The sequence below is a fragment of the Hypanus sabinus genome, chromosome 25 (genome assembly GCF_030144855.1).
Source record: "Hypanus sabinus isolate sHypSab1 chromosome 25, sHypSab1.hap1, whole genome shotgun sequence".
Classification (NCBI taxonomy): Eukaryota; Metazoa; Chordata; class Chondrichthyes; order Myliobatiformes; family Dasyatidae; genus Hypanus; species Hypanus sabinus.
The window spans coordinates 40555540-40582843 of record NC_082730.1 but is presented as its reverse complement, the minus strand read 5'-3'; the positions used below and the strand labels follow the sequence as shown (position 1 = coordinate 40582843).

At 40.3% G+C, this 27304-nt stretch overlaps 1 protein-coding gene across 1 annotated transcript in view; it reads right to left on the bottom strand.

Moving 5' to 3' along the window:
- Positions 1–27304, bottom strand: part of LOC132381196 (neuron navigator 1-like) — a 752075-nt gene that overhangs the window by 710396 nt on the left and 14375 nt on the right. The window contains exon 2 of the mRNA XM_059950487.1: positions 21623–21723. The gene's annotated coding sequence lies outside the window, so the exon portion shown is untranslated. The remainder of the gene's footprint in view (positions 1–21622; positions 21724–27304) is intronic.

Genomic DNA, 27304 nt, shown 5'->3' with positions numbered 1-27304 from the left:
ATTTCAATGATGCATTGATGCATAGTTAAAACTTGTTTAGGACATTACTAGTAAGATGGTAAAAAGTAGTGCTCGAGACTAAAGTGCTTTGCCTTTTCCAGAGATAGAGTGTATATTGTAAATCCACCTAGTCAATTTAATAGTCGATGGGGTGGCACGGTAGTATTTATGGCTTTACAGTGCAAGCGAACAATGGGGTGAGGACTCCCAACCGTGTCTGTAAGGAGTTTACACATTCTCTCTATGACTGTGTGGGTTTTCTCTGGGTGCTCCAGTTTCTACCCACATTCGAAAATATGGCTTAGAGTTAGTAAGTTGTGGGCATGTTATGCTGGTGGTGGAAGCGTGTTGATACATGCACATGGCCTACCTGTTGTTTATTGTTCTGATACACATGTAATGAATAAAGCTAATTTATCTTCCCATCTATCTCACTGAAGTAAAAAAAAATCCATTGGCAAAATTATTATGAAAATGATAGAACATGGCACAGATGACTGAAGCAGATTACTTTCTGCAGTTAATGAACAAGAACAAAGACTGTCAAAGCAAAATACTGTAGATGCTGGAAGTCTGAAATAAAAAGGAAATGCTGGATATATGCCTCAGTTACTGAGACTTGGTCAAATGGAAGGAAGTGGAATTCACTCCCCGGGTTATTCAGTGAGGGACTAAATGGTTTAAGATTTGACTGGATAAATCCATAAAATTGAAAAAAGATAAGTACTTGTAAAGAATTGAGTTGAATTAACTTTATTACTTACTTCCTTCACATACATGATTAAAAATGTTTACGTAACGTCTCGTAATTTGCAATAAACAGTATGTACAACAGGACAGTCAACATAAGCATAGAAATACAATTGTATCAGCATGTTAATCAGTCTGATGGCCTGGTGGAAGAAGCTGTCCCAGAGCCTGTTCGTCTTGGCTTTTATGCTGCGGTACTGCTTCCTGGGTGGTAGCAGCTGGAACAGTTTGTGGTTGGAGTGGGTCGGGTCCCCAATGATCCTTCAGGCTCTTTTTACACACCTGCCTCTATAGATGTCTTGAATGGTGGGAATTTCACATCTACATATGTGCTGGGCTGTCCACACCACTCTCTGCAGAGTCCTGTGACTGAGGGAAGTACAGTTCTCATACCAAACAGTGATGCAGCCAGTCAGGATGCTCTCAATTGTGCCCCTGTAGAAAGTCCTTAGGATTTGGGGATGGATACCAAACTTCTTCAACCGTCTGAAGTGAAAGAGGCGCTGTTGTGCTTTTTTCACCACATAGCTGGTATGTACAGGCCACGTGAGATCCTCAGTGATGTGAATACTGAGGAACTTGAAGTCGTTTACCCTCTCAATCCCAGATCCATGTCTCCATTCTACCTGTCGTCCACAACCAGCTCCTTGGTTTTTGTGACTTTGAGGGAGAGGTTGTTTTCTTGACACCACTGTGTCAGGGTGATGATATACTCTGTAGGCAGCCTCATTATTATTTGAGATTAAGCCAATCAATGTAGTATCATCAGCAAATTTAATTAGCAGATTGGAACTGTGGGTGGCACCTGCGTTGAGGGTCAGAGGGAGTCCACTCTTACCAGCTGCCAATGATCTGATAGTAAGTCCAGGATCCAGCTGCACAAGGCAGGGTGAAGACTGAGGAACCTGAGCTTCTTGTTGAGCCTGAAGGGAATTATGGTGTTGAATGCCAAATTGTAGTCCAAGAACAGCATTCTCACATAAGTTTCCCTCTTCTCCAGATGTGTAAGGATGGTGTGTAGTGCTGTGGCTATTGCGTCATCTGTCGATCATTTGTGTCGGTAGGTGAATTGTAGGGGGTCCAGTGTGGGTGGTAGCATGCTGCAGATGTCGCAAGGCAAGTTGGGAAGGATAAACATTAACACAAATTGATTAGAGCTAAGTAGTCATATAATACGCTATGGATTTTAATGTATAACAAGGTCTCCAAACAATTTTCCATTCATTAGACTTAGCAGGGATGCAGAATTAAGTTACAGTGCACGAAGTACTGTATACTTAGAGCAGGTTGCTCAGGCTTTGTATTTGGTAGATGACTTTTATATTGGGGAAAATCGCAGGTCAAACTGTTGCCCGTACTTCCAGACACTTGACAATCCAGAGCCAGCAGTCATTCACCATAATAAATAATGGCTCTTTTTTTTTATCCTTTTACCCTACTTTTTTCTTAATTTAGTGCTTGAATCTGTTTGCATTATTCTTTCAGGCTATGGCATACACAATCTTACTTCAATTTTACCAATAAACTTAAATATTTGCCTTTCAATCAGTGGCCTTTTTGCTGCCACAAACTGTTTCTCTTCCACCTCATCTACCATCTGGGTACCCTCCAGCCTGCTGGTATGAACATTGAATTCTCCAATTTCCGGTAATTCCCTCCCATTCCCCCTCTCCCAGGTCCCTCTCTGCCTCTCTCCCCTTGCAACTTACTGCTTCTTTATCTCTACAGTTCTTTCATGCTGATCCCCTCCCCCCTTTATCCTTCCTCTGATTGATTTTCCACCTGGCACCTCTAGGCCCTACCCCCTCCCCTACCTCTATTACTGGGCTTCGGCTCTCTCTTCCCCCCCATTCCTGATGAACGGTCTCAGCCCGAAACGTTGGCTACTCTTTTCTCACGGATGGTGCCTGACCTGCTGAGTTCTTCCAGCGTTGTGTACATATTCTTTGATCCATAGCATCTTCAGTTGTATTTTCAGTTTCGCTTCTTTAGCTTTAATTCCCAATCCCACTCCCACTCTGGCCAACTGGTCTGTGGACTCCGCTGTTGTTGTGAGGAGTACCACCTTCCATCTGGGCACACTGAAGTCTACTTCAATAGTAAATTATACAACTTAATATAACCCACTTTCTCTACCTGTATCTGTGATGTGGCTCATGTTGTTTAATTATGTTCTCCTTTTTCTTTTCTTCCCCCTCTATTGGTGGAGTTCATGTCCAGCCAAACCATTTGAGCATGTCTTCCTCTTCTGGATCTGACAACTCCCACATTCTTTCATTTATGCATCCTTTACATCCTCCTTCCTTTACAGCGCCAACAATTGCTAGTCGGAGTTTAATTCCCGCTGCTGTCTGTAAAGAGTTTGTACGTTCTCCCTGTGACCTTATGGGTTTCCTCCCACAATGCAAAGACGCACGGTTAGGGTGAGCGAGTTGTGGGCATGCTATGTTGGCACCAGAAGTATGGCAACACTTATCGACTGCCCCTGGCACTATCCTCAGACTGTGTTGGTCACTGACACAAATGATGCAGTTCAGTATGTTTCAATGTACACGCAACAGATAAAGCTAATCTTTAATCTTTCTTTAGAATTTTTATCTAAGTTGCTTTGTTCATGTTCGTACACTGTGCTCACATTCACCCACTGACCATTTATCGGATACAAGAGCCTGCAGATTGCAGAAATCTGGAGCAACACACACAATGCTGGAGGAACTCAGTGGGTCATACATCATGAATGGAGAGAAATGAGCAGTTGCTCTTTTGGGTCGAGACCTTCATCAGAACTCAGTGAATAAGAGAACCACAAATGGGGCTTAACCTGATGAGCTTTTCCAGCATTTTCTGTTTTAATTTTAAAATTCCATCACCTGCAGTTCTTGGTTTCATTTTTTCTTTCCAATTCATTGAATATCTCTGCATAGCTCAGTTACTTAGGTTTGATCCTGACCTTAAGCAGGCCTTCATGGAGTGATGTTTCCATAATATAACAGTGATCTTGTTGGTCTCCTTCTGGTTCTCTGGTTTAATTCAAAAGACTAAAACAGGTTAACACAGCTGGGGGGTGGTGGTGGCAAGAGAACATAAGGAACTAATGTATGTGTGAAATGGGGAAATAACTCCCAGTGGCTAGCCACTTTAATTCAACTTCCTATTTCCATTCAAACACGTCTCATTGTCTTCTATGCCACGATAAGGCCAAACTCATAGTCAATCTAGGTAGCTGCTGACCCAATGTCATAAACATCAATTTCTTCAATTTTCAATATTTTCCTCCTTTCTCCCTCTTTTTATTCCCCTTTTCCATTCAGGATATTCTCTTGCTATTTCTCTTCTCCCTACCTGCCCATTACCTCCCTCTGGTTCCCCTCTTCCTTCCCTTTCTCTGTGGTCTACTGTCCTCTCCTGTTAGAATCCTTCTTCAGCCCTTTACTTCTTCCATCCATCATCTCTCACCTTCCCCCACAAATGGTCTCACATCATCTGCCAGCTTGTACCCCTTCCACCTTCCTGTTCTGGCTTCTGCCCCCTTCCTTTTCAGTTCCAATGACGTATCTTGTCCCAACACCTTGACCCTTTATTCTCCTCCATAAATGCTGCCTGACCTGCTGAGCTGGTCCAGCATTTTGTGACCATTGTTGAAAGGGTTTGCTGGAATGGCACTGACAGCAGCACAGATTTCATCTATCAAGTAGCTACCTCATCAGTCAAAATTTAAGAAAAATGTGAGATACGTACAGATACGATTTCAGTCTGTCATTCAAGATGCTGGCATCTCCTGTCTACAGCCCATCCACAGACAGGTGTTGGAGTGTGTACGCTCGACCAGAGGCTCTCAAGCTGGAGTCAGTGCTGCTCTCCATTATTTGCTTGGCAGAAGATAAACTGTACTGTGTACAATTACAGATTGCTGCAACACTCATGGACTCAGGGTCTTGGACTACTTTTTCTTTGTGTGATGGCACTTAACTGACAACTTCTGTGTGTTTTCTATCACATGTGCCTTTTGTTGTGTATGACTGTTGATACTGTGCTTTGCACCTCAGCCGAAGAGTAACGCTGTTTTGTTTGGCTATATTCATGTATGGTTGAATGAGAACTAAATTTGAACTCAATTCCTGGACTGCTCATCTACTCCTTGTCGTCTGCTCTGCAGTTCTTCAGCTGACTCCGTTTCCTTGTCTTCATCCCATGCAACAAACATGTGTTAATGATTTCAGTTTTCAGTGATGTACTAAATAACTTTATGCTTGTAGAACAAGAATGAGAAAAAACAATCAAATATTGACAGCAAACAAGGAGAATTGACAAGAATATAAAAACAATCAAGGCTGTATAGAAAAACCTTGCCAAATTAAAATTTTTAAGGAATTTTAAGGAGTGGTTCTGCAGACACATAAATAACAAAAGGAAAACAAAACATGTTTGAGCTGAGACAAATAAATGAGAAACAAAGCAGGCTGAGTAAATACTGATGGCAAATAATCAAAAATTAAAATTACTCTGCCTGCATTTTTACCAGGGTAATAACATTAATGGAGGTACTGGCTGGAGAAGAAACAATAAAGATATACAGTTAACCAGGGACAAGTGATATACTAAACATAATTTGATCTAGGATAAAGCTTCTGAATCACATAAACCTCTCACCCCAACACTGAGTGCCCACCATCAATATCATTAAACAGAAACTCAATTGGACATGTCACTTAAATCACATTTCCACAAGGTCAGTGGCTGAGATTCTTGTGGAAGTGACTCATCTACTCCCATCTGAAGGATTTCTACAATCTGAAGGGCACATAGCTCAGAATATTCCCCATCCAGAGCACCAACTTGAGTTATCTCAATAGTATCCAGAACAAATCAGCTTTTTCAATCAGTACCCCATCCAACACCTTCCTCCTTGCACCAAATACCATCCACAAAATGTACTGAAATTACTTTCCTGGTCAATTCCAACTGCACTGCGCAAATCAGCAAAAAGAAGAACATGAGCAGCTGTTACAATGGGAACACCGCTACCAGAAGGTGTCTCTTCAAATCAATCACTACCCCGGTTTGGAAAATTACTGTCAGTTCTACATGCTCTCCATGTTGAAATCTTGGAGTTCACCATCCAACAGCAGAATGGTAATACCCTTACTAAAAGAACTGAAGCATTTCAAGATGGCTGGCTCCAATGCACCTTATCAAAGATAATTACAGATTGTCAATAAATGCTGATCTTACTAGCAATACCATCCTCGGTAAAATGAATTAAGTAAACAACAACAGGCTTTATTGTGTGCAAGGAGGGAAGGGGGTGTGGGAGGTTGGTAGGAGATTATAATTAATACAATGGAAAGCAAAGAAAGTATAGGAATTATTAACAATCGAAATAATGAGGCTACCATTGGCAATTAAACTGTTTTTAAATAAGATCTTAACTTATACATTTTTGGGAGATAAATTGACACCTAACTTTCCTTCACACAGGTGTTTGGGATGCAAAGAAACAATAAAGTGGAGTTTCAAAGTCAAAATGAGCACAAATGTAATCCGAGAAATAGAACAAAAACAATGAGGGAGAAAGAAATAATCGGTTATGGTGAAAATGTTGGTTGAATTTAGGTTAGAGAAGAATCAAGAAGCAGAGCATTGATGGAGACCTGATGATTGTGGTCTGTATGATGCATTTACAGTGTATCCATGTTTTGATTTAAATATGTTGAAGACCAACTTCATACTTCATACATCTTTGCCCGTATCCCCAGTTTAATTATTGGTAAGGCTGAGGATTTGTGATTTCTCTGGCAGGAAACAGAATGCAAATTCCATCTCACATAATTACATTTCAACCAAATACATACATACTTTAGCAAATTATGTTACCCAAATATTATAACTTACAAAATGTTAAACTGCTCAATTATCAATTAAACAAGAAATGAAGTATTGTAGCAGTGAGCTACACGCAGCGCTGCAATAATGACATGGAGTCGGTGAGCTGCAGTTGCAAAAGAGGTTTATTCAAACGTCACGGCCTCGCTTTAAAGCCTTCCTGATCCCGCCCTCCCCCGGCAGGAATGCTGTAGGGGGCGCGTATTCACAGACTCGTCCCACACGCGGGCTTTTCCCCTTGCTGGTGAAGCAGGCTTGGTGCCCTCTTTGGGACCAGCCTCAATGCCAACGCGCGCCGCTTTGTGAGCCGGTTCGAGTGCGCTGGGAAGTGGGTCGCCACAGTATAGGAATATCATGGATGCCAGAGAAATGAATGTAATAAGTCATGAGGTCTTGGGTCATATGCCTATTACTAAGGAGGTACTTGCAGCCTGGGCAAGTCATGGGCTAGACACCCTGCTCACTTAAGGAAGCTGAAGCGTCTTCCATAGCCTCTCCTTCCCAGGTGTAGTGATCACTGCAGGACCACTGTTCAGCTTGCCACTCACATATGGCCTCCGTGCCCATAGCAACGCCTTCACGTGGCGTCCTTGTTCTTACTGAGTTTGCTATGTCATGGGGCAACCAAGTGTTCAGTGGTTATAACTGGGTGGGCAGGCTGGGCTCATCAGCCTTGGCTGGAAACCAGCCTAGGAGAAGGACAATTACGATTCCAAACCCGGGCGGATGGGACTCGTTCGCCTTGCCAGGCAGTCTGTCCAGGAGAAGGAAAACTCTGATACTCAATCTACAGCCTTGTGGTCTCCACAGTCAGCGCAGCTCACTGTGCCATTGTGTGACATCTCCCAGCCTAAAGAGTAGAATCAGTCCGTGCGCACTGAACCTCACTATAAACCCACACAGAACAGGTGGGAAGAAAAGTCCTTCAGTCAGGCACATTTTCCCTCTTGATCTTCACGAGCAAAGAACCAGCCGTCATCATTTGCAGCCTTGAAGTGGTTAACGTGAGGAACACTACTGGCCTGACAAAGTGCACCCTTGGATTTTATAGAAGTCCAGGGAAGAAATCATGGAGGCCCTTGTAGAGGTATTTGATTTGGTGTTAGCCACTGGTGAAGTTCCACATAATTAGAGAATGGCTAATCCTGTTCTACTGTTAGAAGGCTCACAAAGGTAACCCACTGAACTACAGACCAGTTATCCTGACTTTGTTTGTAGGGAAGTTACTAGAAGGAATTCTGCAGGACAAGGTCTACCACCATTTGGATAATCAAAGACTGGTCAGGAATAATCAGCACAGTTTTGTTCAAGGAAGGTCACGTTTGACTAATTTTCTGGAGTTTCTTGAAGAGGTAACTTAAGGAGTAGATTAAAGTAGGGCAGTGGATATTGTCAATATGGATTTTAGTGAGGCCTTTGACAAGGTCATGCATTAGGAAGATTGCGTTGCATGGGATTCAGGAGGAGTTAGCGAGGTGGATTCAGAATTGGCTCAGTGATAGGAAGCAGAGGACAATGATGACTAAAGGTTAATTCTCGGACTGGGGGCCTGCAACTAGTGGGGTGCCCCAGGAGTCAGTGTTGGGACCTCTGATATTCATAACATACATAAATGATTTAGATGTGAATGTACGTAGCACAATTAGCAAGTATTATGATACTAAATTATGATGCTTGTTGATATAAAGCAGGTTACAACGAATTATAAATTAGTTAGAGTGATGTGCTGAAGAATGGCAAATGGATTTCAACTTAGATAAGTGTGAGGTGATGCCATCGTAGACTTCATAGAAGCTCAGCGGACAGTCCTCGGGGTTGGGCAGAGATACCTAAGGGAATAGATTTAAAAATGACCCGAGATTTAACTTCTTTTTACACAGAGAGTAATGAGCATCTGGAATAAGCTGCCCGAGCCAGTCTTCGAAACAGGTACAATTGCAGCATTTAAGAAGAATTTGGACACATACATGGAGAGGAAAGGTTTGGTGGATTTTAGACTGATTGTGGGCACTGGGATGAGCAGGGAGGATACATGGCCCAGTGGGACTGAAGGGCTTGCCTCTGGGTTTTTTATTACTTTCTGACTCTGTAACTGATTAGGACCAGGCAAGGTCTTTTGACCCGTTCAACTAGATTGACTACTTAGTTGCAGTCTGATTCTGACCACTAGTACTGTCTGTGTAGAGTACTCCCCATGACAGCACGTTTTTCCTCTGGGTTGTCCAGTTTACTTCTATGTCCCAAAAATGTGCAGGACGGTAAGTTACATGATGCTTTGAATTGCCCTTAGGGTGCAGATGAGTGGTGGGATTTAGTGGGGGTTAATGGTGATGGTAGAATAAAGTGGGTTTTCTCAATAGGCTGAAGGACCTGTTTCCAAGCAATAATTCTTCATGATTCTACACGTCCAACAATGAGAAACAAAACTCGAGTGTTTGTTGTGAATGGTACTAATATTAATGCATTATATTGCATATGGCAGATTAACATCTCAACCAGCAAAGAAAAGATTAAATCCAGCAACTCAATGTTGAAGCCAAAATGGAGGCAATTTGTGTTATCAAAATTAAGTGGTATCAACAGGAGGCGAAGTAGATGGAGCTACATGCTGGCAAAATGACACCGAGCTTTTTCCAGGCTACAAGGATAATTACGATCCAAGATCCTAAGATCCCAACACATTCCAGGCCAATGATGCTCTTCAAAGAAAAAGAAAGCATCAAAGTGATATAGAAGGACTATCTCCAAGACTTTCCCGAGCTTTGCCAACTTAGGATGATGCACTATCAAACCATCCCTCAGTGCTCAAGGAGAATCGATTGCCCTCCTCAGAAAACTATGATGCAACAACATGCAAACTAAAAAATAACAAGACTGTGGGATCGATGGAAGTATCGGATGAAGGCAATAAGGTACAGAAACTCCACAAATCCTCTATTTAAATCTGCTACACTAAGAAGATCCCAGTTAATTTGAGAAGTGCTGTTGTAGTTGCAATCTTAAGAAAGGAGACAAACCAGAGTGTTGCAACTGTCAAGACTTTGGCTTTTTCTCCACAGCATAAAAATCCTGACCCGTACTGTCTCAAACTGATTACCTCCCTTTGCAAAGGAGATCCTGTTTCAGAAAATCTCACACATGAAAAAAACATGATAGTGCTTTCTCACAAAATCTTGCAACAGTATCAGAAACCTAAAAAATGTCAGGACCTATATGTAGTATTCAATAATTTGACTGGCTTCTCCAAATAGGAAGCCCTGTTGAAAGTTCTAGTCAGGCTTAGCTATCCTCCAATATTTGTTAAAGCTTGAAAGATTTCTTGACAGTCTAATAAGTGCCACTGTTCTCTGTAATGGAACGGAGAGGCACACAGTTTTCATCCAAACTTGAATTAAGGAAAAACATGTTTTTCTTCCATCCCAAAACTCTATCATCCCAATGGTCATTCATACTAAACACAAAGTTACTTTTTAAATTATTTTGCATGAGAATTGGAATCTCCAGGGCATAATTTTCAGTAAGCTTCCCTATTGCAATACATGTCCTCATTATACCCAGCACTCCCTATTTACCATATGAAACCCCATTGGTATATTGAATACAACTCTTTGAAATACTGCAAACCATCAGATTCAGGTTTAATATTACTGGCATATGTCATGAAATGTGTTAATTTTGTAGAAGCAGTACAATGATTATTACAGGAAAAAATTGAATTACTCTAATTATATATGCACATGTATCTTAAATAGTTAATTTGTTAAAACCATATATACATTTTCACCATACTGTAGTAATCCCAAGTGCCCCCAACGCAATGATACATATGAATAAAAATCAGGAGAAATCTCAACCCAAGACTGGGTTTAAAGACAAAGAAATAATTACTGAATGTGTTGTTGAAAGGCAATACACATTGATTCTTTGAGATATATGATTAGTTTCCCTGACAAGCTAAGCCACCTTGGGCTATAACAAATTGTGTATCACCGAGGAATACCAACTCTCAAAATTTGCTCTCAGCCTTTGAATACGAAATTTCATTTGACAATATATTCCAGGACATATCTCTTCTGGTGACTCATGTAATGTGTGCATCACCGAGACAATGTAACCAAAATAATCAGCAGTGAATGTCTTCGTTTCTCATCAGACCACTATTTAATGCCTGTTAGGCAACACTGTACTACCAAGTACTCATGAATGGCTGTTGATCTTGTACCGAAAAGGTTCAATAAAGTAGTTAAATTTTAGATGCTTTGGTGACCAGATACTAGATAGAAGTCTGGCTCTTTATATCCTTTGCTAAACTTTATTTTATGTGTTAGGAACTGTTTTTTAGCCATGACAGTAACATGGGGAGGTAAAACCTGTGCATAAAACCAGGAAACGGAACAGAAATTAGTGGGAAAATAACAGACCACAATGACATATTAGAATGTGAAACCAGGGCAATTTTCACAAGTAAATGTTAATCCAACTGGGAGTGTGTGATACAACAGCAGTTGCTGAACGATGGATGCAGACAGACAAAAGTAAAAAAATTCAATATGCCAGGTGTGGCATATTCAATAAGGAAAGGGTGTGGGAAATGGTGTAGAGAAAAAGCACTGGCTCTGTGATCAGGGACAAAATCACCAGAAATGAGAGAGGGCATCAAAAAAATGCAATAGAAATCAGTCCTCAGTTGCATTCACTCTTCCCTCTAAGCTGCACAGGTGCATGGCTACACGGTAACTGAAATGCTCCAATGCACGTAGCCTTTGTTGCTGCACAGATGGAATTTTCTTTTATATTTTTATTAAAGTGTCGTGCAATGATCAGACAGTGTAAACATTTCCTGCTCAGAGCAATGATCAGACCACACAGCTGTAAAAAAAAATTAGAGGGAACATCGGTTGCATTTCCTTAACACAGTCAGTGGTTAACCTACTTTTCTACTTCAGAAATATGCTACAATTGACTTCAATTCCATTGCCATTATATTGCACATTGACTAATTTCTAACCCCAAGGGGAAAAAAAAACACCTTTCTAAATCACAGGAAAAAGAAAAACCCCAAGAAATTTGCAAAAAGCAGTTGCCTTAAGGAGGCAGCGCCCATCATTAAAAACCCTCACCATGCAGGGCATGCCATCTTCTCATTACTACCATCAGGGAGGAGACACAGGAGCCTGAAGCCCCACACTTGGTGTTTTAGGAACAGCTTCTTTCCCTCCGCCATCAGGTTTCTGAATGGTCCATGAACACCTGCTATTTCTCTTGCATAATTTGGTTTTGTAACATATAGTGTTTTTTTTTGTCTTACACTATTACTGCTGCCACAAAACAATAAAAAATGTCATTGTGATAATAAACCTGATCCTGATTCTCACATTTAAGACTGCAGTGCAAATCATTGATAAGCCTCTGGTCTCGTTGAAACTATTGGAAATTTGCAATTCAAGACTGTTTATTGTCATTCTTCTGTACATGAGTGTAAAGGAGAATGGAATGATTGTTACTCCCAATCCAAGTCAGCATTAAAAAAACAGAATAAGCATAAGAAACACAAGAAATATAAATATAAAAGCAATCCTATAAAACACATGTATAAATAACTGTTGAGTGTAGCTATATATGTATAACAGATTAACTTATGTGCAAAGACTGATTGCACATAAAGTGATGCTAGGTACAAGAGTATCTGAACACAAGGTGCTTCTGACAGGAAATTATAAAGTGCCAAGTGTGGAAGAAAATTATAAAGTTAAGATTAATTTTAAATTAAATGTTGTTGTCAAGCTTGACTAGCTAGGTATCGCTCCAGATCTGGACCGTGAGGGTGACGGGAGAAGAGGTAGACGCTGCCTTGCTTGTGTGAGCTAACAACAGCCAGACGTAGATCATGCCAGCAGTGAGGGATTGTTAATCTTTTTCCGGTATTGTCTAGCAAGTAGCAAATAGAGGAACTAACTGTAGACATGTATAATCTAAATTTTGTACATTGTGCGGGAACATTAGTAGACTTGTTGATACCTAACAAGTGCTTTGGAGATCGCTGACCAAGTATGTTTAGCTGTTGGCTCTTGCCCAAATTTACTGTATAAAGCTAACATGTAACCCAACGTTGTCAGAATCGTAAGACGACGACTCCCCCATGATCACGTAATAAAAGGGTTAACCGTATACAGAGGTCCTTGTCTTTATTTCAGTTCCATAACAGCGTAAAGTCTCTCAATACTGATTGGCAACAGAATTCTTTTATGTAAATCAGAGTAAATTCTTCTGCACAAAGTGACTCTTGCCAAGAGGAACTCCTCTAGGTAGTAGCAAACACAGAAGGATTAATTGCTAAGACAGGACAAAAATAAATATATTTTAAGCTCCACGGAGATAGGGTTAAGAATGTGAGAATGACTGTAAATTTCTATGCATGTTCAGAACCATCATCTTGAGCCATACATTTTAGAACCAACAAGGGGCAGGCTGCACAAAATATAACAGAAAAAGTTTAATAAGCTTGCTTCCCATACCTATCTCATAAGCTCCATGTGCCAATTCAAAGGTTTATTTTTCTTGTCAAACTATGTGTGTACAATACAAATCTGATATTTGTCTTCTCCAGATGGCCATGAAATACATGAAAGGCATCAACTCCTCCCCCTGCATGATAAAAAAGAAATAAAAATTTGCAGATCCCAAAATCCCCCAACCCCTCTCCTGCAGTAGAAAACAGCAACAATGGAATGAAATCTCCACCTGCATTGCAAAAAAAAAGCATCAATAACAATTCCTAATCCCCTATGAGGAACAGAAATATATTACTTACTGCAATACACACAATGTGCTGGAGCAGCTCAGCAGGTCAGACAGCATTTATGGACAGGAATAAACAGTCCGTGTTTCAAGTGCAGACCCTTCATCAGGCCCTTCCCATCCATAAATACTGCCTGACCTGCTGAGCTCCTCCAGCATATCTCATGTATGGCTCTAGATTTCCAGAATCTGCAGTACTGCCTGTGTCGAATATACGGCACATTTACTACCCAGATTCTATAATCAGGCTAAACCTTCTTCAGTGCAATAATAAACTACAATCCATGGTAAACTAGGCAAATCTGAAATGACAATGTTACCTATACTGCCAGCTGATTCTTTAGAATAGCTCATGATAAAGAATAACATACAATTAAAACATTAAAGAATTACAGAAGTAAGAATTCAACCAGGGAGAAAAGTTAACACAGATTCTGACAACTGACAGAGAGAGAGAGAGGCAATGAAGATGATAAAACTGAAAGGGAGGATAACAAGTAATACAAGGAGAAATTCTCAAGGATATTTCAATCCAATATATTTATACCTCTGCAACTGTGTAAAAAAGTAGCAGGGCAGGACCAAGGTGGGTTCCTTAATAATAGATTAGTGATTCAGCAAATTAAAACAAATATAGAATGAGAAACCCACGGAGCAGCTGGTTTCCAGAGCAGAGTTTCAAATGAAGAGGCTGAGGGCATTGTAGCTGTACAAACACAATCTCCCAAATTCCTCTTCATCTACAAAAGTTATTTCTGACTGGAAAACAGAACACCTCTTTGACATAACAGAAGTGGCAACGCTAGCTAAGAAATAAAAGTCCAGCTGGCCTGATGTTGCAAAATTATTGGAGGAGAGAATTTAGAATGAAATGATTCAACTTCCAATTCCTTAGAAAGTGCCTGTTGTAATTTCTAAAAACAAAATGTCCTGCCTGACAGAGCAGATTGACTATTTAGAAATTTGGCTGTTGTAGTGGACAATGTAGTCTACAGATATAGTAGCTGATGTAGTCTACAGATATAACTAATATGGATTAATATAACAAATATCACCTGAGAGTTGCTAATTATGATGTTAGTAACACTGTAATCAGACTAGATAGAGACATTAAACCAAAGATAATTGATGGCAAATAGATTTCAATGTAAGCAAATACGTAAACCAAATGTTTTTAATCTGAGAAGGTAGAACACAATATATCCTAAACAATAAAAAGTTAGGAGGTTCACAGAATCAGAGATCTGTGAACATTAAAGTGACTGCAGATTCAGAACATAATGATATAAAACTCCAAATTTTGTATGTGAGGGACTGCAAAACTGGATGGCTCAAGTTATATTACTAGTCTATAAAAATCTATAGTTCTGAAAGCAGTTTTGGACACTCAGGAAGAATTTACTAGCCTTGTGGAGAATAAAAGTTAGAATTGCCATATACAGCTGTAACAAAAGGGTTAAATTATGCCAAGAAAAGATGCAGGACTGTAGTCACTATCAATTTTTGATGTTAAGAGGGTAATGCTCAAAGTTTCAGGAAGCTAAGGAAAATAAAACTTGTAAAAAATTATTTTTATTCACATGATTGAATAATTTTTATTCAATGAAAGCCAAAGATTACATGTTGGAACATCAGAGCCTGACAATTGAGAAGTACATCCATGCATCAAGTTCTGGAAATAGAAATGAAGCAAGATCAATTGACACTTTTATATCTGAGATTTTTATGTTTTGATCATCAAAGAGAAAGGAATCAAAATACTCCCGTGCCAAAGCTGCATTGCAAATACACAGAATCTTTTCTGTTATTCACTTCGAACAAGAACAGCAGAAGCAGTGCAGAGTAAAGCCTCAATCAGTTTCAGGCTATGATTATTGAAATAAGACCCATTAAAACATTCAAAACTGCTTAATTATCTACTATTTTTTTAAACCTTGGAACCAGACAATGTTCAAAATATACCTAAACCCTCATCCTAATATATAGATATCAGGTGAACTACCTCACAGAACTTAATCCTTATTGCTGGCCATCACAAATACAGCAATTTTATCTGCATAGAACACTCATCAGACACACGCACACGCACACAGAGTGCTGGAGGAACTAAGCAGGCCAGGCAACACCAATGGAAATGAATAAACAGTCGAAGTTTTGGGCCCAGACCCTTATTCAGGACTGGAGGTTGACAGAATAAGAAGGTGGGGGAAGGGGGATGAAGATAGTTAGAAGGTAACAGGTGAGGCCAGGCGGGTGGGAAAGAAAAAGGAGTGAGGGGTAAGAAATCCAATAGGAGAGGAATGTGGAGGGTAGGAGGAGGGACCCAGGGAGAGGTGATAGGCAGGTAAGAAGAGTTGAGGGGCTACAGTGGGGAACAGAAAAAGGGGGAAGGGGGAGTAAATATCTTTTACTGAAATTTGAATGGTAAACAAGAAACAGGAGCTAGTTATAAAATTATTCCAGATTTCAATACTTCAGTCAAAAATTAAAACCTGCTTCATGAGAGACTGCAGATGAATACTGTTCCTTTCGGGACCTATTATCATAAATAATGACAATAATTAGACAATATTTAAAGTGGCAGAACACTATTGGGACATTGTTCATGTGCTATAATGCCAGCCTTTGAATCCCAAGATACAATCAGAAACAGCATTTAAGCTATTAAATCTGGGGAGTGTCCGAATTCAAAAGTTTTAAATGACCAAGTGGATCCTTAAAATGAATGATGGTTTCTTTGAGAGGTTTACACCACGTAATTTAATAACTTAGTTTTTGGCAACTTATATCCTGCTTGGACAAGTAACAGAATGTTCAGTAATTATCATTTTGCTCCAGCCATGTTGCACAAATTGTGCAGGTAAAGGAATGTTGGATGAAATTAAAATGAAATAGACTCTTTTGCTTTGTCAAATGTCTTCTTCAGTTCGTTAGTTAAGCCTGTCACCCCTACTGGGGCAAAGGCAAGAGCAGCTTGCCAGAGTCCTCTGTTGTGGGCTAATCAGAATCAAAATTAGGATTAATATCACTGGCATGTGTTTCGTGAGATTGGTTGTTTTGTGTTGGCAGTACATTGCATTTCATAGTAATAAAAAACTATAAATTACGATGAGAAATATATTTTTGAAACATTAAATTTAGTGGAAAAGAGGGCAGAAAATATTGAAGTCATGTACACGGTTTCATTGTCTATTCAGAACTCTGATAGCAAAAGGGAAGAAAGCAGCTGTTCCTAAAGCACAGCGAGCATCTGCAGGCTCCTGGGCCTCCTTCTTGATGGTAGAAAAGAGGGCAAGTCCTGCATGATGGGACTCCACCTTTTAAAGATGCCCTCGATGCTGGGGAGGGTAGTGTCCTTGAGGCACTGGTGGAGTTCATTACTTTCAGCAGCTTTTGTCGATCCTGTTTAGCAGCCCCTCTCCATACCAGACGGTGATGCAACCAGTTAGAATGCTCTCTATGGTACATCTGTAGAAGTTTGCATGAGCCTTTGGTCATACCAAGTCTCCTCAAACCGCGGGTGTAGCCTATTTTCTTGGTGTCAGCGTCAAGGTTGTGTCACCAGGTGTTCATTGGCTGGCCTCTCTTCTGCTTTCCCTGGATTCCACATTAGTGCTTGGCTCACACAGCTTATGTTCGATCCATTCCCATCTTCTTTTACTTAATTCTTCTTCCGCTACCAGCTGGTGTGTCCTTTGCCATAGATCAGTGTTGCTGCCCTCCAAGTCAGCCCCACAGAGAAGAGCAACTTGGAGTTGAACAGCCTGGTCTTAGTGCACCGTGACGGATCCTGAGCCAGATGAAGGCTGCACAAGCTTTGCTGAATCAGTGCCACCCTGGCTGTCAGTGATACTGCCCAGGTAGGTGAAGGCTTCTGCCCTCGAGAGTGACTGAGTTGATACAGGTAGAGTTGATCTTAAGGACTTCAATTTCATCTTTGTGGATATTAAGACCCATTCGCACTGATGTGGTTGCCAGGTCCATTGTTTTTTCCTGCATTTTCTTGTGGGTATGGGGCAGGAGAGCTACGTCATACAACATAGAGATCTACAGCACATTACAGACCCTTTGGCCCACAATGTTGTGCTGACCATGTAACCTACTCCAGAAATTGCATAGCCCTCTATTTTTCTAAGCTCCATGTTACTTATCTAAGAGGCTCTTAAAAGACCCTATTGTATCCACTTCTACCACTGCCACCGGTAGTACATTCCACACACCCGCCACTCTCTGTGTGAAAAACTTACCCCTGACATCTCCTCAGTACCTACTTCTAAGCACCTTAAATCTATGTCCCCTCATGTTAGCCATTTCAGCCCTGGGGAAAAAGCCTCTGGCTATCCACACAATCAACGCCCATCATCATCTTATACACTCTATCAAGTCACCTCTCATCCTCCGTTGCTCCAAGGAGAAAAGGCCAAGTTCACTCAACCTATTCTCACAAGGCATGCTCCCCAATCCAGGCAACATCCTTTTAAATCTCCTTTGTACCCTTTCTATAGATTCCACATCAGCTTGTAGTGAGGTGACCAGAACTGAGTTGATAATTGCACATTGTTCAGTTTCTATATCATCAGCAAAGTCCACATTGTCCGATTGTATCCATAGGGTCCACTGGATCCCATTCCATTCCTACACTGTAGATGTCCTCGTGATCCAGTCGATGACCAGAAAGAACAGGAAAGGGACATCAGGCACCCTTATCTGACCCCTTCCTTCACCTAAAAGCCACTGGTGAGCTGTCTGCTATGTCTGACCCTGCAGCATATTCCCTTGTACAAATTCTTCATCAGTTTGACCATAATGCTCGCTAATCCAAAATATGCAGGATCCTCCACAGGGTCTCTGTCTATTTTGTCAAATGCTTTTTCAATAATCAATGAAAAAAGAATTTGCTGAAAGATCTTCCATCATATTCTTACCTTGTCAATGATGAAATGTTTCGAGGTGCCATTCGGCAAGTTAGACACCACAAGACATCCAGCTGATAGTGTTTTCTGGCTGATCCAGCCAAATTTCCAGTCAATAGTGTTTCAAGGTTGTTGATGGTAGTGGAATTAGCACTGGAAATGCTATTAATTATCAACAGGATTGGTGGTTAGTATCACCCCACTTATTGAGGGAAAATATTGCTTTCCTCTTACCAGCTCAGCCCTGAATGTTATTTTCCTGTATGTAAGCATGGGCTACATTTTCAGAACCACAAATAGAAACTGAACAATGTACAATTATCAATTAATGTACATCCTTGCAATAGGTAGAGCTCTATCCCCTAGTTTTCAGTATTAGCATCAAATGCTCTTGGTACAGCTTGTTCGCTCCAAAGCAAAGCTCCACTTTTCTTTCATCTTGTCTAAGGAAACTACCAATGTGCTATTTTTTTCACCATTTCTCCATTTAGCCAAAACAGGAGTGCTTTGAGTGAAAATCAAAAGGAGCTGCAGATGCTGAATATCTAAAATAGAAAACACCAGATTTACTTTGTCCAGAATGAAAAATCTCATTCTGAGAGCAGATGCAGCGGAGATGGAAGAATTGAGAGAAGGGGATGGCATTTTTACAAGTAGCAGTGTGGGACAAGACATAGTCCAGGTAGCTGTGAGAGTCCGTTGGTTTACAATAGACATCGGTGCTCTGAAGATAGAGACAGAGAGATCAGGAAAGGCAAGAGGGGTGTTGGAAATGGACCAGGTGAATTTGAGGGCAGAGTGGAAGTTGGATCGAGAAAGGGAAGGGAACTATTATTGGAGATGTCCTCCTTTTTCAAAGGAAAGGGCTTCCCTTCCTCTACCATCAGTGCTGCCCTCAACCGCATCTCTTCCATTTCACACACGTCTGCTCTTATTCCATCCTCTTGCCATGCTACCAGGGATAGGGTTCCTCTTGTCCTCACCTACCACCCCACCAGCCTCTGCGTCCAGCATATAATTCTCCTAAACCTCCGCCACCTCCAAATGGAGCCCACCACCAAACACATCTTTCCCTCCCCCCACCCCAACTTCCAGCTTTTCCACAGGGATTGTTCCGTACGTGACTCCCTTGACCATTCGTCCCTCCCCACTGATCTCCCTCCAGGCACATACCCTTACAAGCAGAACAAGTGCTACACTTGCCCCTACACTTCCTCCCTCACTACCATTCAGAGCCCTACATGGGTGAGGCAGTACTTCACCTATGAGTCTGTTGGGGTCATATACTGTGTTCGGTGCTCCTGGTGTGGCCTCTTGTATATCGGTGAGATCCGAAGTAGATTGGGAGACCACTCCACCGAGCATCTACACTCCGCCTGTGAGATCAAGCAGGATCTCCCAGTGGCCACCCATTTTAATTCCACTTCCCATTCCCATTCCAATATGTCCATCCATGGCCTCCACCACTGTTGGGATAAGGCTACACTTAGGTTGGAGGAGGAACACCTTATATTTTGTTTCGGTGGCCTCCAACCTGATTGCATGAACATTGATTTCTCCAACATCCAGTAATGTCTCCTGCTCATCACCATTTCCTATCCCCTTGGCCCTCTCACATGTTATCTCCTTGCCCACCCATCATCTCCCTCTGGTGCTCCTCCCCCCCTTCCCTTTTTCCTTCTTCCATGGCCTTCTGTCTCTTTCACCAATCAACTTCCAAGCTCTTTGCTTCATCCTCCCCCCTCCAAGTTTCACCTATTGCCTGATGTTTCTCTCTCCCCTCCCCCCGCCCACCTTTCAAATCTACTCCTCATCTGTTTTTCTCCAGTCCTGCTGAAGGGTTTCGGCCCGAAACATCAACTTTTTTCCATAGATGCTGCCTGGCCTGCTGAGTTCCTCCAGCATTTTGTGTGTGCTGCTTGAATTTCCAGCATCTGCAGTTTTTTTCAGGTTTGTATTTTTCTCCAATCTATTGCTGGGCAATAGCAGATAAACCAGATGTTGCCAGTATGGGAGGACTGCACTGTTGCTAGTCCTTGGTATTCATTAACTTTGCGGTATCTCAAAATAAATCAGGGCAATCGAAGAAACCCCATACCCTGCTAATCTGATAGGGAAAATCACTAAACTATTATTCTTAATGCAAAATTTGTACACACCAAAAGTATGAAAGCAAATTAAGTACATATGGCAAATGTTTTATTTGTGAATTACGTAGACCAGACAAAGAAAAGTTACCTCCATGTGTTGGCTGATGGTGCACTGCAATAAAAATGAAAATCTTTACAGTGAATACTCCATAAGGTTTCACTGACAGAAGGTTTGAATTGTTGATGCTGCAGTGAAATTAATCTAACTTTTGGGAGCATATTTGTCCTACAAAAGTACTATGTAGGTTCAAAGTAACTATTTTTCTCAGAGCATTAATATCATTTCAGATCTCATCATTGAACTTTCCTAAATAATTAACACAAAAAGCTGGTCACCTGAAATCAAATTGATTCACCTACAGTTAGATGTTTTAACTTGAATCAAAGTGTATGTGTGTAAGAACCGAAGGTCATCTTTGTCAGTGAAACCTGTGAACCAATATCCTTTTGCTCATGAAATGGGAGCTCACGAGTACAAAAAGACTGCCGGTCTTGGAAAATATAAAACTGGAATATCCACCTCCTCAAGTCATTAAATAGAACTGAACACACACCATACAGAATAGTCCCCAAATGTTGTAAGAGTTTCCCCTAAGGGGATCTTGTACTGCTGTATTTCAAATTCAGGTCAAATTTGGCTCCAGAGTTATATACTACTTTGGTTGTGCATTTAGAAAACCACTTGGCAACAACTCCCCATAGAACTAACTTCTTTGATAAAGATGCAGTTATCCTTCTTAAACTCAAGTGCTTGAGCCCTTCATTATCCTTACAATTCTGTAAAGTGGCAGAGATTTCTTTATTAGATGCATTTTGAAATACAAGTTTTGATTAAGAAAGAGCCCTTTATAAAAAAAAAGCAACCTGCTCAATCATGGAGACAAATTGTCTGCCAAAGATGGAAAACCAATAATTTTAAATATAGCATCTCTAAGTCTACAGTTTTAGATACTTACATGGCTGAAGTCTTTATTGTAATAGTAAATGCATTTCTGGTTTTACAAATAGTTCACGTTAAAAGGTCAAAACAAAATGAGCATTTAAAAGTCAATTAAATTAATTTGACTTATGGAGTTCATTTATACTCTATTTGCAATTGTTCAAATTAGTTACACATAGGTTACTTACTATTGGAAAGCTGATGACTACCAAGTTCCATTTCAATTTATCCTCCAATTTCATCCATGAAAATTTGCTGCATATTTTCACTGAAGATAGTCCTCATAAGACTGGAAAAAAAGTCAAGTTCAAAGATGATCAGTCTCATGTTTTTAATCTCCACTAAATATTTATCCCACTTCATTTGCATTTTGGCACCAGTCAGCTTTTACATTTTCACTATGAGGACTGCTGTGCAGCTGCAGTTTACAATAGAGGTCTTATGGCATTTCAAGAATACTAATCTCTTCAGTGACTGTGTCTCATTGCACATCAGTGGTGTGCATTTAGGAAGATCTCATTAATTACTGCAGCAGTTGCAAAGGAAACACCCTCATCGAATTAAGCAACAAAGCTCCTTTCACAAATCGTCTGGAACCACCGAGTTAAACTCTGGCCCGGCAACCATAGACTGCTTAAATGAAGCAAAAACAGAAGTTTCTCTATCAATATTCTGGATTCACCATTGATAACCTAATTGAGGAAACAATTTTACTGCCACAGAACTCAAAGCAGATTTGTGCTTTTTGAATGTTTTCTGTCATTAAAATTCTCTATAAAATATCTGGGTTTTAGTCTCACTAAAAAAATTAATTATGAGGTTTGGTAAACCAAGGCTGACTTATGCTATGAATCATTGTAATAAAAAAACTCTTATAAAACTACATATCAGTACCCAAATGGAGTAAATTAAACAAAACAAAACATCCTCTGAAGACTGCTATCTGGAAACACGTACCTTTTACAAGATGTACTTCTCGTCACACTTGGAATTAACTATGATTTAATGAGAACCTACTTTCAAAAGATGAATTTTAACTCCAAAGCTGCTCATTGTGACTGGTTCAACTGCATAGGCAGCTGGAGCCTAGATACAATGAGGCTGCAGGAAAGCAAAAGAGGCTCGTGCGAGGGCCTCATGACAAAAGCAACGTCAAAAAGAAGAAAAAGATTCAGTAATAAATTAGTAAGAAATTACTGACCTGACAAAGACACAAAATTTGGCAGCCATTCAAAAATTTCCGCTGAATTAGCTCTCATTTTGTGTCAATGCTAATATTTCTAATTTGGGGCAAATAGGTTGAGTGGGGTGAAGGAGGCAATGGGAAGAAAAAATATGAAATAATAAAAATAACCTGTAAACTAGAAGAAATACAAAACCAGGCCTTAGCACAAGCATTTTATTTTAGAGCTAAAACAACTGCACAAGACAAGTGAAGTATACACAGTTTTAAAATCTCTGTTAGAGATAATTTCATATTAAGGATGATAAATGATTACAAATGAATGAAATTATTCATAATATCTATTCTAAATAAACCTGAACTACTGTAATTTAATACATACTTCAGTAAAGATAAAATCTAAGCAGTGAAACAAAAATTAAACTTGATGAACACCAGCATATCCATGAAATATATAATTTCCAATTTTGAAAAATCAATGCACTAACTTCAATCTGCTGCTGAAAACTTGAAACTATAATTACATTTTTCCATAATTAACATTTTTATTTTAGAGTAAACTACCTACACTTAGGTTTGGGTTAAGCAAAGTACAAAAGAGAAAAATTGCAGAGATAAAGATTGTATATCTTTAGATAACATGTTTGATTTTCGCTCCGGTTAATAGAAATAAATCATTATTTACACTATTGCTAAATTATCTGTGTGATTTTCTAGACAGTACTTTTCACAACCCTCATGAAAAGTCCCCTCTTATGTCAAAGTCTTCAACATTTTTACACTTATGATATCAGCTCAAGATAATTAGTTGATTGTCAACAGATACAAATATGATTGTTCCTGCTCTCAACAACAGAGACTCAATTAGTTTGGCTGGACTCTCACTGACCAAAGATGTTAATGATCCCAAGTGAGTTATCATTTAAATAGAAGTTACATGAAATGAATACTTCTACTCCCTGAGTACAGGCAGAGACTGAGGACTGCAGCACCAGCAGTGAGGAACAAGAAGTATGGATAAGGGAAGCACAGGAGCACCTATAGGACTGCTTTGAATCGGTGGACTGGACTGTATTCAGTGATTCATCTTTGAACCTGGATGAGTATGCTGCAGTTGCTACTGACTTCATTAAAACCTGAACTGATGAGTGTGTGCCTACAAAGACTTACTGTAGTTTCCCAAACCAAAAGCTGTGGATAAACCAGGAGGTACGTTGTCTACTGAAGGCTAGATCTGTGGGATTCAAGTCTGGCAACCCAGGCCTGTACCAGAAAATCAGGTATGATTTGTGGAGGGCTATTTCAAGGGTGAAGAGACAATTTTGAATGAGGTTGGAGGCAACATTGGATGCACGGCAACTCTGGCAGGGTCTGCAAGACATTACTTCCTACAAATTACTTCCTATCATGAATGGCAGCGACGCTTCACTACCAGATGAACTCAACACCTTCTATACACCTTTTGAAAGGGAGAACACAACTACAGCAGTGAAGATCCCTCCTGCACCTGATGACCCTGTGATCTCCGTCTCAGAGGCCGATGCAGGGTGGAAGGTCCTGATGGAGTACCTGGTAAGGCTCTGAAAACCGGTGCCAACCAACTAGTGGGAGTTTCAAGGACACTTTCAACCTCTCACTGTTACAGGCAGAAGTTTCCACTTGTTTCAAAAAGGCAACAATTATACTAGTACCTAAGAAGAATAATCTGGGCTACCTTAATAACTAATGCCTGGTAGCACTCACACTGACAGTGAAGAAATTCTTTTTGAGGTTGGTCATGACTAGACTGAACTCCTGCCTCAACAAGGACATGGACCAACTGCAATTTGCCTATTGCCACTATAGGTCAATGGCAGATGCAATCTCAATGGCTTTCCACATGGCTTTAGACCACCTGGACAACACAAACACCTACGTCAACTATAGCTCAGCATTTAACACCATCATTCCCACAATCCTGATTGAGAAGTTGCAGAACCTGGTCCTCTGTACCTCCCTCTGCAATTGAATCCTCAACTTCCTAACTGGAAGACCACAATCTATGTGGATTGGTGATAGCATATCCTCCTTGCTGATGATCAACACTGGCGCACCTCAGTGTTTAGTATGTTTAGCCCACTGATCTGCTCTCTGTATACACATAACTGTGTGGCTAAGCATAGCTCAAATACCATCTATAAATTTGCTGACAATACAACCATTGTTGGTAGAATCTTAGGTGGTGATGAAGGGACGTACAGGAGTGAGATATGCCAACTAGTGGGGTGGTGCTGCAGCAACAACCTGGCACTCAACATCAGTCAGATGAAAGAGCTGATTGTGGACTTCAGGAAGGGTAAGATGAAGGAACACATACCAAGGGTCAGGGGTGCCGAGAGTGAGCAGTTCCTGGGTGTCAAGATCTCCGAGGATCTAATCTGGTCCCAACATATTGATGTTATAAAGAAGGCAAGACAGCAGCTATACTTCATTAGGAGTTTAGAGATTTGGCATGTCAACAAATACACTCAAAAACCGTAGAGCATTCTGACAGGCTGCATCACTGTCTGGTACTACTGCACAGGACCAAAAGAAGCTGTAGAAGGTTGTAGATCTAGTTAGCTCCATCTTGGGTACTAACCTACAAAGTACCCAGGACATCTTCAGGGAGCGGTGTCTCAGAAAGGCAGCATCAATTATCAAGGACCTCCAGCACTCAGGGCATGCCCTTTTCTCACTGTTACCATCAGGTAGGAGGTACAGAAACCTGAAGGCACACACTCAGTGATTCAGGAACAGCTTCTTCCCCTCTGCCATCCGATTCCTAAATGGACATTGAATTTTGGACACTTGCTCACTTTTTTTTTAAAATATACAGTACTTCTGTTTTTGTACTCTTTTTAAAATCTATTTAATATATGTAATTGATTTACTTGTTTATTTATTATTATTTCTATTTTATTTATTATTAATTTTTTCTCTCTGCTAGATTATGTATTGTATTGAACTGCTGCTGCTAAGTTAACAAATTTCACGTCACATGCTGGTGATAATAAACCTGATTCTGAATCTGATACACTACTGTGTCAGTACGCTTAAATTTGTTCACAACTGACATAATTGGAATTTTAAAAAGCCATGGAAATATTTCAATGATTTGAATACCAAATTAAGTTGTTTCTGTTGAAACTATTTCTTCTCGTTTATTATTAGACAATTTTAATCAAAAAAGGTCTTACCAATTTAAAGTAAGTGATAATCTTCCATTGATCTGCTACACAAGGTCTCTTATAGTAACTAAATATTGGCCTTTCACAAGTACGTGAATTCTATGACAATAAAAGTTGTTCTGCTGAACAAAGCAACCTGAAAAAGCAAAAGCCCTTTATCTTGCAAAATTTATTTAAGCTCTGAACTCACGGTATACTTCTCATTGTTGTTAAAAATAATAGTAGAAATAACAGCATAATCAACCAAAGCAATACACACAAAATGCTGGAGAAACTCAGGAGGTCAGGTAGCATCCATGGAAATGATAAACCGTCGACATTTTGGGCCAAGACCCTTCTTCAAGACTGGAAGGGAAGGAGAAGCTGCAGAGCCTGAAAGGTGTTGTGGATGTAGGTGGGAAGGGACTGAATTATGATGGATGGATTATCACCCATTCACTGAATGATGCAGGCTGTTCATTCTCTTTCCTCTAACACTGACACTGACAGTGAAGGGACTTCTCTAAGTTATCTGGATGCAAAAGAGGATCTACAAATAACCCAGAGGCAATTAGGCAGAAATAGACAATAAAATTAATTAACTTTATAGTCGATTAATGCTGATGTCAGCACAGCTCCCAAAAGCAAGCTGTGAAATGCCATCAGTAAGCTATGAGGAACTGACTAACCTTCACGTGTGATGCTTATACAAAGAACTACCAGCAGCAGATTGTGCTTTTTATAGTTCTGAACAAAAGTCAGTAAACAGGAGCTAATGGAGATTCTCTGCAGTTGCCAAATATTTCCGCTAGACTTATATGTTGATGACTGATTTTGGGGTTATCAATAACCTTATTATGATGAGCAAAGGAACAAAGACAAAGGTGTCTTATCACTTAAGTGACTCCAGAAAAGATTGGACTGGACGCTGCGATCTAGTCCTAGTCAGCTGACACATGAACATCAGTTTTCCTTGCATGAAAATGCAGGTTTTTAGGTGCAGGAGCAGGACACTTCTCAACACCCTCCTCCAAGACACATTCTGACACAGAGGAAGATTATAGTTGTTCTGACTGTAACCTCAACACTATATTCCTATCTATGCCAGCAACCCTTCACCTTCCTCTGTGAACATCAAAGTTATCAAAGTGCCAAAGAAGTTAACACCGAGTAAAAACATTGGAGGATAGGAAGTGGTCAACAGAATTTAATCCAGAGAACAGCAATGTAATACATTTTGGAAAAAACAAACAAATGATAGGAAATTAAGAAGCATAGAGGAATAAGGAGACCCTGGAGCATGTAGTCACAGATCCCTGAAGACTTAGGCAATAAAGAATTGTGCCCTGGAGCAAGCCACTGATAACAAGGGTAGAAGAATCATGCAACTATGTTGAATACAACTAAGCATCAAGCATCACTTACATTTCTGGTCAGTATACTACAGGGTACCACAAGATTTATCAAGATATCACCGGTGGCACTACTCGGCATTGCAG